General features: G+C 34.9%; 1 non-coding gene across 1 annotated transcript; it reads right to left on the bottom strand.

Moving 5' to 3' along the window:
* Positions 1-16,114: 16,114 nt before the first annotated feature.
* LOC141650508 (small nucleolar RNA R71) lies at positions 16,115-16,221 on the bottom strand. The gene has a single exon (XR_012546535.1). It is a non-coding gene; the product is annotated as a small nucleolar RNA R71 (small nucleolar RNA).
* Between the last annotated feature and the right edge of the window lie 1,426 nt (positions 16,222-17,647).

The following is a 17,647-nucleotide window of genomic DNA, read 5'->3' as shown; positions in this document are numbered from 1 at the left end:
ATGGTTTCCGACAAAACCATAATCAAAACACATCAGGATGGTTAAGATACCATTGTGGTTATGTTATTTAAGAAATAGATTTTCTAGAATCGTTCTAGGCAATAAAGAACAATGAGAAATATTTACAACGGAAATTGAGTACACTTGCAATCATGGGATGTGCAAGAGGGATGAGTTCCGCACACTGTGAAAACAGTGGGAGCTATTTTAAGGCAAGAAAGCCTATGTCTAGATTGGATCTAGACACGTACTCAGAAAGTTTTGTAATGCAAATGTATACATTACGAGAGGAAAACAAGTATGTAGCAAGGTTGAGCAGGGAGTTGCTAAAACCTACTTAGCAAGGCCTATTCATAGGCTAAACATGATGAGTCATGTCATTTCAATTGAATTGAAATGAACAACTACATACAAGATCAAATTAGATTATAGAATATGAAATAGTAATCAGGCATTGACTATTCATATGTGATAATCGCATTTGTCGTTCGAGTTTTACTTTAAAAACTCTTTTCTTGTACTTTGTTACATCCAAACGGGTTGTAGAGACAATATTGAACCCCGTTAAAGTGAACCCGGATTAACATAGTATTCGCCCATAGTCACTTGTATGAGGTGACGTCTCGAAGTGACTAGAGTGTGATGCGATTGATGGCAAGTTCAAGTGCCATACAGTCATGTGAGATGACTAGTCGATTATATAGGCAGACTGTTAGGAACACTTTGTCGTGCAGTGACCGCTTATAGAGTTCTGGCAAATTTATATAGCCTGGTCGTGGCGAGAGCTACTATAATATTCTAATGAGTCGATTCTTTTGATTAAAGACTGTTCGCTTAAGGTGGCACAGTTTCAGATTAACTTTGATTTGTGTTACTACGACCTTCGTAAATGGGGTCAAATGGGCATATTTTGGGTTATGATGGCTGTGGCTAGTCGAAGGGAATAAGTGCGATAGGAATTGTCCACCCCCTTGTCAGGGTTAAAACAATATCTCAGGGCCACTCGAGGAGTAATGAACTGGAAATGCGTGGCCACGCTCGGATGGTATCTATGGTAGATAACTCCGGTCAATCAGTTATTCTCTAGATCGAGGAAACCACTCTCGATATGATCACCTGCAAGTACAACCCGAAAGACACCTTGCATTGAGTGGGAGATAATAATAGGACAAGAGAATTGGTGACGCACACTTGTCGAGGACAAGTGGGAGATTGTTGGAATATGTGTCCTCCGACAATAATGCGATCACAATTCTCGATCATATTGATCACATGTTTAAATCTCATTTTAAGAATACGTAATGGATGATTCATTTTATAGTCAACTGATCAACATTAATCGGTAACGATTGGCTTGCTAGAGTTTGACGTTACTGTCGTGGGACGGTGGTGGTCAGTTGATCCCTTAAGGTCACACCTAAAGGATGATGCCCTTATCTATAAAGTTGATTATTTGTATGACGATGCAAGTTGATCAATTCCTTAAAATTGAACAATTCGATTTGTGAGAGAGAATAATTATCTTATTGTAATGGGATTAAATAAGATTTATTTTAGTAATAAAATGCTTTGTTACTAAAATTGTTTATTGTTTGAGAAACAATAGAGATAAGAATGAATGGTAAATTATAATTACAAGATGTTGTGAATTATAATTACATGACCCATTTTATTTATGTGATCAAGTATCACTAGTCAATTTATTAGATGTAATTTAATTAATTCATGAAATGATATTTATGTGATAAATATGCATTAAATTAATTAATAACAAGTATCATACTACATGTGACATATTGTGTGACAATTGACAAAATAAAATGGTGGTCCATATTATGAGTAAACCGAAATGGAGGAGGAGTTAGTGGGTTGTGGTTTTTTATTTTATGTGATAAAAATAAAACAATGATGCCTATACCTAATAGCCTTACACACCTACTCACTTGAGAAGAACAAAAGAAAAAAGAAAAAAAGACCATGCATTGGTCTTATGCCCTCCCTCCACCGGTTTTGTATAGAGTGTAGAGAGAATTTTTATTCTCTTAATTTTCACTTGTGTTCATTCATATGAAAAGTTCTCTCTCTCTCACATGTTTATCTTTCTCCTTCATCAAAACATGAAATTTTTGATTGAAATTGTTCATAGAGATTACTAAAATTATTAATGTAATATATGAGTGTTAGTAATCATTTTTAAGGTAAACTACTAAACTAATATCTAGCTAATATTATTTAGTGGGGATAAGGGATAATCTTGGGTGCAATCAAGAGGAGTGACTTCTACACTTGAGGTCTTTGGAGGATCATCCTTATATTCATAGAAAGCTCAAGAACTAACAAGAAGGAGATCTTGTTGGTGCCCATATGATGACCGAAATTTAGATGGTGAGAAATCGATTTTCTCATCTTTTGTTTTTAGTTTGCATGCATAAGATTTGTAATTAATTTTATGACTAAATTAATTAAAACATATATGAATATGTTAAGTAATGAGATATAGATTTCTAACAATCGGTATCATGAGCCTTAGGTTGTTTGCATGCAAATCGGTTATAGTTTTTCCGAGTTATACGATTAACATATAAAACTTGTAAATTTGTGTTATTATGATATATCACGAAATAAATTATGCATGTTAATGTTTCTGATCCTAAAATGTATTTAGGATATTTTGGTTAATTTATGGATTTTTTTATTGTTCATCTTATAAAATAATGGCATTAAAAATGTGATTTTATGATAAAAATGTCATTTTCGGACTAAAAATAGCTAAACTTTGAATTTTTCAGTGATTTTTGGATATGTTTTCACATATTTTATTTTGAGATGACCTGTAAAGTTTCATAATTTTTGGAGTTATTATGCTCGAAATATAGATTTTTCATGATAAAAATCGAATTTAAATGAAAAATGGTTTAATATGAGATAAATTTCGAATCTGGTCATATAAATTTAGTATGTTGTCACAAGAAATTTTACAAGATGTGTGTAAAATAATAGGCTATAATGAAGTCTTCATGCATGATTTATGAATTTTTGATGAAAAATAGCATAAATAGTAACTTAATTAGTGAATAATTGCTAAAACATACTTCATGACTAAGGAAAAACGTCACATGTTGCATTTTATTATCTTTTTCAGATCTAAAATTGAAAAGTTGATGAATATAATTTTTTCTCATGTTCTTATGATTATATTTATTAAATCCGATCAACCGCAACATAGTTTTTCCGATAATTTTTCGAAATTTTAACCTAAGTTTTTTGAATATTATGAATGTCATGGTATTTTTCCAGAATGTTCATGAGTTTAAATTTCAAATTTTGAATTTATTTGAAATTTTTATGATTTATTTGAAGTTTATAGCATTTTATTGTTATTTTGAGTCCTCTAATGAACAATTTTAAGAAATACAAGTTAATTATAGTCAATATGTTAGTGAAGACTAATTTTGAGTCCTAAGAAGGTTAGGGTAATTAACTTGTGCATAAATATGATTTTATGTAATTTATTGTGATTTTAAGAGGTTGAATCACGCAAATCCGTAAAAACCGTTTAATATACGATATTGGCTCCTTAAAGGCGATTTAGCATAAAATTGGGCATGTTCATACATATTATAATGCTGCATTTTATTTATGATTGTCAAATTTTAATTTTATGTAATTTTTGAATTATGTAATTTTTACTTAGTATGGTCTTAGTTTTTAATTGGTATTGCCCGAAATGTATGGGAATATCGATTCCGTTGTAATTTATTGTGATCTCGTATCACCGTTTTGTAATTTAATAGATTTATTTTATTTTAATTACAAATGTATAATAGGAAATTATGTAATTTGTTATGTAATTTATTTATTCCGGAGTTCATTGAAGACGGTGCCACTCAAGAAGGCGATACATAAAGACGGTGTTACCTCGAGATGCGTGCCAAAACCAAAGTTCAAGGGACCAATGGAGTTGGTTTCCGAATATGTAATAGTTAATTAGATTTTCTATTTTAGGAAGGCCATACTAGGATTTAATTTATGCTTTGCATTTTATTTATATGTTGCATGCATCGCTAAATCGCCATAACTAAAACATGCATCATCTTTTAATCGAGTTTATCGACCGTGTCAATTATGATTATCGTAGTTCACCGCTTTAGTTCACTTAAAACGTGATAGATAATAAATTGACATGACCTCTCGCTAAAAATAAACAATTGAGACATAGCCTTACCAAAAAGTAGAAACCATGAAAACCTATTTCAAATTTGGGTTGAACTCAACGAAAGTATTCTCGACGGTTGCCGGATGTGTTTCGGGCTAAAGATAAATATTAATGTAATTTTATCGACCAAGAGTTCTAAAAGTAGAATCGATTAAAGAGTTAATCCACCGAGTTATATTGATAAGGGTTTCATCGGCTACCCCGTGCCCAAGTTAATATGAATTTGGATCTCGGAATCATTTAGCATAGTTGGGTAGAGGTCACTATGTAAATGCTTTACTTGTTATTTACAAGTATTAATATAATGATGAATGTTTTGTTTTCATTATTCCGTTATCATAATGTTCTATTTCTTTACCACAATTCATATACGATATCATTTCGATTTTTTATTCAAATCTCCATTAAAACATCGTAACTAAAGACAAATATGAATTTGCTTCTAAAACCTCAAATGAACCATTGCTAAGGATCTCTTGTAAAGAGTATAGATAAAAGTTATTCATTATCAAACAGGTTTTGATTCTTGACTAACACATCTACTTATAATGGATTGTTTTTCATATACTTAATTGAATTAAGTACCTTGAAGCGATAAATAGTTTTGGTAATTAGATTTGTCAGAATTCGTAATTGACCAAAATAACGCAACCACTTCAATGAAAGTTTTAAGACTAAAACGATTGAATTGAACAGTAGTCTTCATAAGATTCAACTTTGCTTCTCTAAGTAAAGATTCTTTGAAATGAGTGGGAGCATTCTCTTAAACCGTTAAGAAAAGGACGAGGTTCAAGAAGTAAAATTAGAATGGAATTGATACAAGGTAATGTTAAAGGTAAAGTTATTGAGAATGACGATACTAAACCTATCAATCCCGATCGATAAAGTTTCCATTGTCTTAAATGTTGGACACTAGAAAGGAAACTACCCCAAATTATTGAAGGATCAACAAGTTAGTTGTGGGACATCTAATGGGACCTTCTTCTTTAAATGTTTATTTGATTAAACATAAATTTTGCTAGTACTACTTAAATCAATATTAGAAACCGGTGGTGGTTTTCATCATTGTACTTGATACATAGGATGATTAGAATATGACGACTAGCAACAATGATGTTGAGAGGTAGAGTCATTGTGTACTCAATCTAGTTTTGGGTTTAGAGTTGTACTTAATTATGACTATTAAGTGCATAAACTCTAAATAAGAATATAAACTTGTTAAGATACAAAAGAGGTTTCACTTTTGTGACCCTATACACCACGATTTGATGTATGGCTAGCACATTATCAAGGTGAATATATTCTAAACCAAACTAGAATGATATATCATGTAGATGATGCAAGACTCAAATTGGTAACCCAAGATTAAACCTTAGATTCTGGAATAATGAACGCAAAGAGCTATCGAGTACTCTTGAAACCATTAGATCTTATGGTATATGCGTATCTTGTATTCAAAGCAAGATGTCTCGTGCCTTTTGGTTGAAAAAGAGATCGAGAATGTAAATCATTGATACAGAATAGGTTGATCATTTACTTTTATCAACGATTTAAGTTGACGCTAATGTGTTCACTTAATAAGATAAATAGAGAAATCTTTGAAGAATTTCAAAGAGTTCAAGGAATCACGATTTAATCGCGATGGGATTATCAAAGTGAAGACTTTGATATAAGCCAAAAGAAAAGTGATATAGTATCACAAGTTAATCTCTCTTAACACACATTATGGGATAATGTGTGGTTGGATAAGAAATGAAACGCTATTCGATATGGTTTGGACTTCAATCAAGTCACTTTGAGTTACTTGATCCTTTTGGGGATTTTATCATTTTGTCTAAAATATTTTTTCCACTAAATCTAAAACGAATCATATGAGATATGAAATGGTAGGGTACCATGCTTGTAAGTTTTCACAAGAAACAAATGCTCATTTTTCCCTTTCAATTATCACGAGTACAACGGGTTTGTGGCTCGTGAAGCTGTCTTTCTAAAATACAAGTTTATTTCTAGAAGGCAGAGTGGGAGAAATTATTCAAAGAGCCACAAAGAATGTTATAAAGAATGTTATGTCACAAGAAACTGGTCTTTCTTGGCTACATGAGACGTTTTGTGTAAGACGTTGTTTCTTCAAAACCTAGGAGGTTAAAGTCATCACTTGTTGAAGATGATGAATTCATGTTACTTTTAAGAAAGTAAAGAGCTTACAACTTACAAAGAAATTGTTTGATTCAAGTTGATTACTTCCGGAAAGTAATGAACATATGACTTACATGAGAGTGTTTAAGTCACAACTCAATACAAGGCTTAGAGCCATGAAAATCCGAAATAAATTCCAAGTGAATTATTAGATATCAAAGCTTGATTGGTTGCAAAGGGTTTTGCACTAGTTGAAATGCTTAAGTCTATTTGGATCTTCTTAGGAATTGTGTTTCATTATAATGATATACATATAGCAAGTGAATCTAAAACCCACTTCTTCAATTAGAAGGAATGTATTCAATACATGTCTTGAGTTTTGTAGATTCTTGCAATCCTAAGATAATGTGAAACTTAAGAGAGGGTCTTAAGTAGGACATCAATGAGTTGGAATCAACATTTTGATCATGTGATAAAACATTTCTCGATAAGTCGAGAAGTTGTGTTTATACATGAAGTTTAGTGGGAGTTACGGAAATTTTAATTAGTCTTATATGTGGATGACATATTGATCATTGGGAATGATTTAAGACTTTTGGAGAAATATATAATACATCTATAATATCTAGATTTATGGAGATAAATCCACATGATATTAGCGTCAAATAAGGAGTCTTATGTTGATAAGATTCATGACTAGTTCAATCGAATTGAACATATTTGATTGATTCCATTTGCTTCATTTGCGGATCAATTAAATGAATAATGATGTATAACACTTCATATACTTTGAGTATGATGAATTGTTTTCAAAATCGAATTTAAGTAATATTTACCAAGTAAGCCATAAAGATTACCCTTAAGTGCTTGCAGAAGCATTAAGGAAGTAAAGCAAAGTGTTTATGATGCAAATTTTGTGTAAGGGTGTTACACAAATGACAATTGACAATTGAGATTGCGCATGGTTTCCGACAAAACCATAATCAAAACACATCAGGATGGTTAAGATACCATTGTGGTTATGTTATTTAAGAAATAGATTTTCTAGAATCGTTCTAGGCAATAAAGAACAATGAGAAATATTTACAACGGAAATTGAGTACACTTGCAATCATGGGATGTGCAAGAGGGATGAGTTCCGCACACTGTGAAAACAGTGGGAGCTATTTTAAGGCAAGAAAGCCTATGTCTAGATTGGATCTAGACACGTACTCAGAAAGTTTTGTAATGCAAATGTATACATTACGAGAGGAAAACAAGTATGTAGCAAGGTTGAGCAGGGAGTTGCTAAAACCTACTTAGCAAGGCCTATTCATAGGCTAAACATGATGAGTCATGTCATTTCAATTGAATTGAAATGAACAACTACATACAAGATCAAATTAGATTATAGAATATGAAATAGTAATCAGGCATTGACTATTCATATGTGATAATCGCATTTGTCGTTCGAGTTTTACTTTAAAAACTCTTTTCTTGTACTTTGTTACATCCAAACGGGTTGTAGAGACAATATTGAACCCCGTTAAAGTGAACCCGGATTAACATAGTATTCGCCCATAGTCACTTGTATGAGGTGACGTCTCGAAGTGACTAGAGTGTGATGCGATTGATGGCAAGTTCAAGTGCCATACAGTCATGTGAGATGACTAGTCGATTATATAGGCAGACTGTTAGGAACACTTTGTCGTGCAGTGACCGCTTATAGAGTTCTGGCAAATTTATATAGCCTGGTCGTGGCGAGAGCTACTATAATATTCTAATGAGTCGATTCTTTTGATTAAAGACTGTTCGCTTAAGGTGGCACGTTTTCGATTAACTTTGATTTGTGTTACTACGACCTTCGTAAATGGGGTCAAATGGGCATATTTTGGGTTATGATGGCTGTGGCTAGTCGAAGGGAATAAGTGCGATAGGAATTGTCCACCCCCTTGTCAGGGTTAAAACAATATCTCAGGGCCACTCGAGGAGTAATGAACTGGAAATGCGTGGCCACGCTCGGATGGTATCTATGGTAGATAACTCCGGTCAATCAGTTATTCTCTAGATCGAGGAAACCACTCTCGATATGATCACCTGCAAGTACAACCCGAAAGACACCTTGCATTGAGTGGGAGATAATAATAGGACAAGAGAATTGGTGACGCACACTTGTCGAGGACAAGTGGGAGATTGTTGGAATATGTGTCCTCCGACAATAATGCGATCACAATTCTCGATCATATTGATCACATGTTTAAATCTCATTTTAAGAATACGTAATGGATGATTCATTTTATAGTCAACTGATCAACATTAATCGGTAACGATTGGCTTGCTAGAGTTTGACGTTGCGTCGTCGTGGGACGGTGGTGGTCAATTGATCCCTTAAGGTCACACCTAAAGGATGATGCCCTTATCTATAAAGTTGATTATTTGTATGACGATGCAAGTTGATCAATTCCTTAAAATTGAACAATTCGATTTGTGAGAGAGAATAATTATCTTATTGTAATGGGATTAAATAAGATTTATTTTAGTAATAAAATGCTTTGTTACTAAAATTGTTTATTGTTTGAGAAACAATAGAGATAAGAATGAATGGTAAATTATAATTACAAGATGTTGTGAATTATAATTACATGACCCATTTTATTTATGTGATCAAGTATCACTAGTCAATTTATTAGATGTAATTTAATTAATTCATGAAATGATATTTATGTGATAAATATGCATTAAATTAATTAATAACAAGTATCATACTACATGTGACATATTGTGTGACAATTGACAAAATAAAATGGTGGTCCATATTATGAGTAAACCGAAATGGAGGAGGAGTTAGTGGGTTGTGGTTTTTTATTTTATGTGATAAAAATAAAACAATGATGCCTATACCTAATAGCCTTACACACCTACTCACTTGAGAAGAACAAAAGAAAAAAGAAAAAAAGACCATGCATTGGTCTTATGCCCTCCCTCCACCGGTTTTGTATAGAGTGTAGAGAGAATTTTTATTCTCTTAATTTTCACTTGTGTTCATTCATATGAAAAGTTCTCTCTCTCTCACATGTTTATCTTTCTCCTTCATCAAAACATGAAATTTTTGATTGAAATTGTTCATAGAGATTACTAAAATTATTAATGTAATATATGAGTGTTAGTAATCATTTTTAAGGTAAACTACTAAACTAATATCTAGCTAATATTATTTAGTGGGGATAAAGGATAATCTTGGGTGCAATCAAGAGGAGTGACTTCTACACTTGAGGTCTTTGGAGGATCATCCTTATATTCATGGAAAGCTCAAGAACTAACAAGAAGGAGATCTTGTTGGTGCCCATATGATGACCGAAATTTAGATGGTGAGAAATCGATTTTCTCATCTTTTGTTTTTAGTTTGCATGCATAAGATTTGTAATTAATTTTATGACTAAATTAATTAAAACATATATGAATATGTTAAGTAATGAGATATAGATTTCTAACAAAAAGATGCATAAAAAGCGTGGATCGGCTCCCAAGAAGCGCGCTTTTAAGGAAACCGCCAAACCTACAATCAAACACGACAAGGAAGTGAGTCATTTAAAAATTCAGTCAAAGACCTCATTAACTTATCAAATATACTAGACCAATTACTAAGAAAGTGGTCATATGCAATACAAATCAAGTAAGAGCAATCAAAGAGCCAAGAAAGAAGAGGCATTTTAGTAAAAGGCTTGTGAGAAAAGAAGTGCAAACCAAACAAGTCATCGTCACTCCAAGGTTTATCACTTGATTTCAAATGCGCAAAAGGAGGATTAAAGCTTTTAAAATCATTTAAAACATCATCAAACCCAATCAAACTTTCACTAGGGGTAGTGTTCAAGTTTCCATCCTCAAGGATCTCCATCAAGCAACCATTAAGAGTCAAACTAACCTCTTTGAAAAGATCATCAGAATCTTCCTCAACAATCATGTGCTCAAATGTAGGAGTAAGAGAAATAAGGTCTAAGTGATCGCTAGATGAAAAGAACTCATCATCAACATAAAAGCAACCCTCAAATTTCTCCAAAATTGGTTCTTCAAAGAAGTCAATCTCATAATCCCATTTGTCCCAAAGATCCACACTCTCCTCCTCGTAGGGAACATAAATAGTTGCATACTCATCCCAAGGAGTTTTCTCACCGACAAGGTCATCAACACATTTCTCATTCTCAAGATTCACTTCAAATTTCACACTCTTCAACTCACAATTAGGGATGGCAGTCCCACCCTTACCCTGTGGATATCTATCCACCCGAAATTAAATGGGTGGGATATGGATGACGAATTTTTTTCAAATTTAGGGTAGAATATGGATACGGGTGAATTTAGGGTGGAATATGGATTATCATCTCTCACCCGCTTAACCACCCTGTGGATATCCGAAATTAATATTTATAATTAATTTTTTATTAAGTTAATAATTATTTAGGTCATTAATGATTTCCCTTCAAAAATATATTTTTTTTTATCAGAAATTTTACTTAATTTTAATAACATACTGTATTTGTATGGTCACTTGCTTTCCGAAGACACTTTGTTGTTGGATATATACTGGGTTGCTATTTTCTAACACATATTGTTACTTGAATTATGTATGCCTTTTAATTTTATCGCCACTTTTTTTTACGATATATTATCTTTAAATTTATAAGTTGTGAAAAATATCCAATGGGTACCCGCTTCACCCAGTGGATATGGGTATGGATTGATGAAAAAATATTAAATGGATGAGGGTGGGATATGGATGACCATAAATTAAATGGATATGGATATGGATATGGCTCCACCCCATCCATATCCCACCCATTGCCATCCCTACTCACAATCATTGTTCGACAAAACTACATTCACAAAGCGAGGTGTAGGTTGGCTTAAAGGGTGTGAAATATTGATGCGACGGGTCGTTGTCTACCGTTAAACACATTTATATCCAACTACTAGCATAACAAGTAAGTCGGAGTCGAACCTAAAGGAAGGGGGTATTTGAATTGTTCAATCTAATTATAGTTGCACTAGGTTTGTCACAATTGATTTGAGTTGATGGTTCTAAACTAATGAAAGCAATAAATAGCAATGAAAGGTAAAACAAGCAACAAAAGAAAGGATGTAAACAAATAGTAAAAGACACTAGGGTGTCACGGGATCATAGGGGAATCATGGTAAGATAACATAAATGAGTCATATAGATGGAAGCAATTATTATTGTTGGAATTGAGTTATTTTATGTCTTACAACTCCTAGAGAGACTTAGGTCTCGGAGCCGAGTTGGTCACAACTTTACAACACCTAAGTCGACTTGGTTCTCCCAATTCAACTATATGCGTGGTCTAACAAGCCTTGAGTTAGTTTATATCTTACAAGTCTTGTTGAAAGGATAAGAAAATCATGCTAGGTTGTCAATCAAGCATTTCATCAAACTTAACATGTGCATAAATTGAAAGTACAATAAGCAAGCATTCATATGAACTCATTAAGCATAGAGTTATCCCATAATTACTCCTCTAATCCCCCACTAACTCTAGCTAAGAGACTAGTCACTACACATCATGATTAATATGCTAGCAATGGTGTCAAACATCACAACACAAATGAACATGATGATTAAGCAAGGTAATAAAACAAGAGATTAACAAGTAAATAAAGAGGGATTCAGAAGGTTACCAACTTGGAAAGTAAAGATGAACATAAATAAAGAAGAATTCTTTGATTAATGGTGGAGAGTTGTCAATTCCCCAATACAAACCCAATAATTCTTCAAGTACAAAGCTAGATTTAAGATTATTTGAGAAATAATTGAGGAAAGATTAAAGTGAAATTTGTGGAATGATTAAAGGCTAATCTATTCTAATCTACTCTTAATGAGAGCTTAATCTAATCTAAAGGGACTTTGCCTACACTAAGAGGGCTTAACCCTCAATTTATTACAAAGAGGGTATATATAGTGATACAAGGATTAGGTTAACTAAGGGTTTAAATGCTGATTAAACCCTTTAATTTACGTCCAAAGCCTTGCAAGTCCTGGGAAGGGGACGCTCGACCTCTTCTTGAAGATAATCATCTTGTATGGGGAGACGCCCGACCAGGTATGGGGGACGCCCGTCCAGAGCTTGGGGACGCCCGGACCGACTTTGGGTCGCCCGTCTTCAAGGACTTTTCTTCTTCTTCTTGCTAGGCTGCCCCGTGATCCATGGGGATCATTGAGGAGCCATGGGGGTCCTTCATCATTGCCCAATTCCTTGTTTTATTGATTTAGGCCTTTAGTGTTAGTCTCATCTTCGATGCTTGGTCGTTAGATGTTATCAATTTAGCTCCGTTTCACTCCGTCTAGCCAAGTTAGTGCCCTTCTACTACAAAAGACACCAAACCGCATAGAATATGCATAGAAGAAAGCTAAAGACAAGAAACGACCCTAATATATACAAAAAAGCATAGGAACTAGGCTAGTTAGGGGATTAAATGTGCACAAATAGGAGTCACGTCAAATATCTCTTGAAAAAAAATGAGGTGGTTTACAAGAAGAGTCAAAGACATGCAAATCATTACCATCATTCACCATATAATCATATATGGGGGTTTGGGGAAAAGAAAAGGGACACACATCTATGTCATCTCCAAATCCGCCACATGGTTCACAATTAGATGAAAAGGTTTGAATGTCACACACATTTATCGGGAGAGGGGAAGAATGATAAAAGGGAACATCATGCATATCATTATTAACATCATTTATCACATTCATGTTCACAAGGGGTGAGTATGAATAAGAAAGACAAGCATTGGAGTCATATCCTAAATCACCACAAGATTCATAAGAAGATGTTAACTCATGCATAGCATTCACAATCAAGGGAGGTGAAATTTGACTCGAGAAAAAGTTTGATACATTGTAGTGAGGTGGAGAATAAGGTGGTGTACAAGAGGGATCAAAGAAATGCAAGTTATCAACATCACTTATCAAAAATACATTCATGGAGGCTTGGGGAGTATAAGAAGGGCACAAGTCAAAATTATCTCCAAAACCACCATATGACACATAATTTGATGAAGAAACATGCATAGAATCCATTGGGTGAAAGGGAGAATGGTATGGTTGAACATTGTGCATATTATCTTCATTGTTCATCACATTCATCAACATGGGAGGTGGGGATGCATATAAAGAACAAGCATAAGAATCATTTCCCAAATAACCACATGTATTTATGACAATGAAAATGCATGCACATCATTCTCAATTATGAAGGGAGGGATAACTGATGTGACCATTATTTGAGCATATTTAGTCCCCGAATTAGCCTCGTTCCTATGCTTTTTAGTGCATAATTGGGTCATTTACTATCTTTAGTCCTTTGTTTTGCATATTCTTTGAGGTTTTGTTTCCTTGGTAGGAGAGGAGTGAAAACCTTGCATTTTCATGGCAAAATAGAGCTAAATTGATCGAATCTAATGACTAAGCATCGAAGAGAAGACAAGACTAGAAGGCCTTTGTACATATTATAGTAGATGGGCAATGATGAAGAAATACTTGCATCCCCGACTAAATCCCGGAGGATTATTGGAAGAAGAAAGGAAGAAAAGAAGGAAAGAAAGCTGTGATGAAATCCGTCCGTCCAGCTAGGCAAGACGCCCGTCCAAGACGTGAGGAATCCGAGCGTCTTTTCCATCAAGACGCCCGTCCAACCATCAACAATCCGCTCGTCTTTTCCATCAAGACGCCCGTCCATCCACTAGAAAATCCATCCGTCCCGACACCTTGGACGCTCGGATTCCCTTACAGTCCCACACGATCTTTTCTTCCCTCCATGAAAGATGCGCATATTTGTGAAAGACCGGCAAAAAGGAGACCGACATCTCCTTTGAGAGGAGCGATTCCTCAAGGACTTAATCGTCATTTAAGCCCTTAGTAAACCCTAATTTGTGTACCTAATCCCCACTATAAATACCCCATTAGTCTAATTAGATAATCGTGTTCTTCTTATCAATCCTTAGTATAGTTTATATCATTCTAATCTCTTCTTAATCTTGTAATCAACTTCTAATCAAATATTAATACAGATCTCATTTCCTTAATCTCTCTTTTGTTCATCTTTTATTTTGAATAATTGAAGATTATTTGGGTTATTATTGGGAGATTGACAACCTTCCAATCATTCATCAAGTACTTCTATTATTCTTTGCTTTATTTTGGAATCATTAGTAGGTATAATTCTCTTAATCTCTTTTTAATTATTGTTAATCATCTTCATTTATTCATCATGTTTTGCTTTGTTAATGTGATTGAGAACCTTGTTAACATGTCAAACTTGATAATGAGTGAGTAGTTTCCTTAACTAGGGTTAATGGGTAATTAGGGGAAACCAACATGGGGATATGATTCATGCTTAAATTAATATGCTTTCATAATTTATTTGCTTGCTTGCTGTGATCTCAACTTATGCACATGTTATGTTTGATGAAATGCGAGCCTATGAATGCTTGCATTTTTTACCCATCACTTACCTTTTCAATGAGACTTGTAAGACATAAACCAACTCGAGTCTCATTAGACCATGCATATAGTTGAGTAGGGAGGATTAAGTCGACTTGTAGGTGTTGTACAATCTAATCGATTCGGCTCCGGGACCCAAACCTTCCTAGGATTGTAAGATATAAACCAACTCGATCCATCACAACAATAATTGCTTGCTTATAATTTGAGAATATGTTTATATGATCAATTCCCATGAATCCCCTATGACCCCATGACACCCTAGTGCTTTTAATCAATTGTTTACATCTCTTTTTAATCATCTTGCTTGTTTACTTTTATTGCTATTTAGTTTAGTGATCTTCTCATCTCAACCCCAAATCGTGACACCCCTAGACACCGCTACTTGCAATCGAAAATCCTACATCAATACCCGTCCCTTGGGATCCGACCTTTACTTGCCTCTTTACTAATAGTAGAGTTGTTTGTGAAGTTATAAATATTATTTTGGTCTAGGTGCTCTTAACGACAAGTAATCGAAAACTAAATCTCCAAGTGAGTCCGGCCAAAAATGGCGCCGTTGCCGGGGACGATGTTAACTTGATTTGATTTTCTTAGATTGTTATTAGTCGTGTCTTTCTTTGCCTTGGGGAAGTAAAACTCCTCAAGGTTTGTTCTAATTGTTTTCAAGTTGTTTGATATTTTGCATATCTAGAAGATCACAAGGTAACTTGTTACCCTTTGATCACGAAATTGAAAGGACTTTGACAACCAATAGAAGACTTGCTAGAGGTACTTTGAGAGGTATAGGTGAGGTTGTAGATATTCAAACAAATACTATTGAGTTCATCAACCCTTTTGCAAGAGAAGGTGAGGAGAACCCAATACCTAATCCAACACAAAATCAACCCACAATGCCTAAATTTTCATCACATTCCATACCAACCGAGGAGAACCTACCCAATGGTACTCCCACACCACAACACTTAACCGGAAATTTCATTGCAAAATCCGCATTTATCCAATTAGTCGAAAGAAGCCAATTTGGGGGGATGCCTAGTGAAGACCCTCACTCTCACATGGAGACTTTTTGTGACTATTGTGATGCGATTTCACAAACCGGTGTGACTCAAGACCAAATTCGATGGGTCTTATTTCCTTTTTCTCTAATCGGCACCGCAAAACAATGGTTGAAAGGCCTTGATAAGGCTACTCTTGGAATTGACTCTTGGAAGAAGTTGGCTCTAGCTTTCTACAAAAACTTCTACCCTCCGGAAAAGACTAACATGCTAAGAGCTCAAATTACGGGTTTTAAGCAAAGGGATGAAGAATCTTTGTATGAAGCTTGGGAGCGATTCAAAGGAATTTGTCGCTCATGTCCTCATCATGGACTTAGCGAGTGGTTCTTGGTACAACAATTTTGGAATGGTCTTTATGAAGACTCAAGAAACATTCTCAACATGGGATCAAATGGTATGTTCACCGAAGTTGACGATAATCAAACTTGGAACAAGATTGAGGAAATGGCGGTCCATAACTCACAATATAGTAGACCTCGCAAGGCTACTAGAGGAGGAAAACATGAAGTGGACTCTATTACTCAATTGGGTGCTCAACTTAGTTCTCATATTGATACCATTAACTTGAAGTTTGAAAAGGCTATGGCTAAACTTGAAGAAGCCTCAAAATCACCAAAGCATCATGTTAATGCCATGGTAGCATCTTCATCAATCCCAAGTGGGATATGTGAGAATTGTGGAACTTTGGGGCATGACCAAAGTGAATGTAGGGGAACAAATGAACAAGTGAATGCTTTTCAAGCATACAAGAGTGGTACCCCTTATTCCAATTATTACAATGAAAACACCAAATTCCACCCAAATCTCTCATACAAAAGCCAAAATGTTCAAAACCCTCAACAAACATACACCCCACCTCCCATGAGAAACCAAAACCAAAGACCCTTTTTCAACCAAAACCAAGGTTACCAAAATCAAACTCCATACAATCAACAAAATGACCAAGGTTTTGACGTTCAAAAAGCGGTCCTCCAAATGCAAAAGAATCAACAAGAGTTTTTTCACTCAAATGCAAAAGGATAGTCAAGCAAAGGACATCACCATCAACAACATCCTAGCTCACACAAAAATGTTGGAAACTCAATTGACCCAATTAGCATCTTCAAACTCTCAAAGACAAAAGGGGCAATTACCACCCCAAGGTAATCCCCCAAGACATGAAACGGTTAGTGCCATTCACTTGAGGAGTGGTACGAGGTATGAAGGACCAAAGAAGCAAGTTGAGGATGAAGTTGTGGAAGCTAGTGACAAAGAAGAAGTTGTGCAAAACTCTAAGGAAGGAGGACCAACAAAAGAAGAAGTTTCAAAGAAAAGTGAAGAGAAGACCAAGGAGAAAGAGCCCATAGTGATTAGACTTCCATTCCCATGTCGTCAAGCTAAGCCTCAGTTCGATGACCAACTTGGGAAATTTATGGAAATTGTGAAGAATTTGGAAGTCTCGATTCCTTTCACAGAATTAATCAATCACGTGCCGGCCTATGCAAAGTACATGAAGGACATCCTTACGAAAAAGAAGTCGATCCGGAAGCTTGAAACTATCGCCTTCACTAAGGTGAGTAGTGCAATCCTTCAAGGGAGTTCACCTCCGAAACTTAAAGATCGGGGAAGCTTCTCAATGCCGTGTACCATTGGCGACACCACGATCAACAAGGCTTTATGTGATCTAGGAGCAAGCGTGAGTGTTATGCCGTATTCGGTTAGTAAAAGGCTAGGGATGGGAGAGCTTAAATGTACCAACAT

This window comes from Silene latifolia, chromosome 3 (assembly GCF_048544455.1).
Source record: "Silene latifolia isolate original U9 population chromosome 3, ASM4854445v1, whole genome shotgun sequence".
Classification (NCBI taxonomy): Eukaryota; Viridiplantae; Streptophyta; class Magnoliopsida; order Caryophyllales; family Caryophyllaceae; genus Silene; species Silene latifolia.
The sequence above is the reverse complement of the archived record's forward strand: the minus strand, read 5'-3'. Positions and strand labels throughout refer to the sequence as shown.